The 503-nt window shown below is 45.9% G+C and overlaps 1 protein-coding gene across 1 annotated transcript in view; it reads right to left on the bottom strand.

The window, feature by feature from the left end:
• LOC105544779 (Ig heavy chain Mem5-like) overlaps positions 1 to 503 on the bottom strand; it is a 160,746-nt gene that overhangs the window by 159,025 nt on the left and 1,218 nt on the right.

Here is a 503-nt window from a genome sequence, read left to right as displayed (position 1 = left end):
TGAAAATGCTCCCACTTCAGTGATAAATAAAATATTAAGTCAGCCTCCATGATCAAATTAATGAATGAGCATATGCCTGTTAATTCTCTTTGAGTAAGAAGTGTCTTCCTGGAGCACAGGGGTCTCTGTGACTCACTGTGAGCTTATATATTTTGTAGATAATTCTCCCTCCACATTATTCTCAGTGGAGAGGAAGCACAGCCATGGAACAGTCACACTGGGGAGGTGGATACACCCGGGGAGAGATTGGGAGAGGCACCTGCCAGTGAACTCCTGCATCAGAGACTAGGGCAAGGAGACTCCTCACTCACCGTGTTGACCATTTCCACCCTCTCACTTTCCCTCCCATCTGTAAGGGCTGAACTGTTGTGAGTATATAAAGAGGTTTTGGTTGCATTTCCTCATAGATTTAAATCACCGTGGAAATGCCACTACCCATGTACAGCATACAGTAATAATCAGATTCATCGTCTGCCTGAGCCCCCGTGATGGTGAGGGCAGCT

The sequence above is a fragment of the Mandrillus leucophaeus genome, unplaced genomic scaffold, assembly GCF_000951045.1.
Source record: "Mandrillus leucophaeus isolate KB7577 unplaced genomic scaffold, Mleu.le_1.0 Scaffold308, whole genome shotgun sequence".
Lineage (NCBI taxonomy): Eukaryota > Metazoa > Chordata > Mammalia > Primates > Cercopithecidae > Mandrillus > Mandrillus leucophaeus.
The sequence above is the reverse complement of the archived record's forward strand: the minus strand, read 5'-3'. Positions and strand labels throughout refer to the sequence as shown.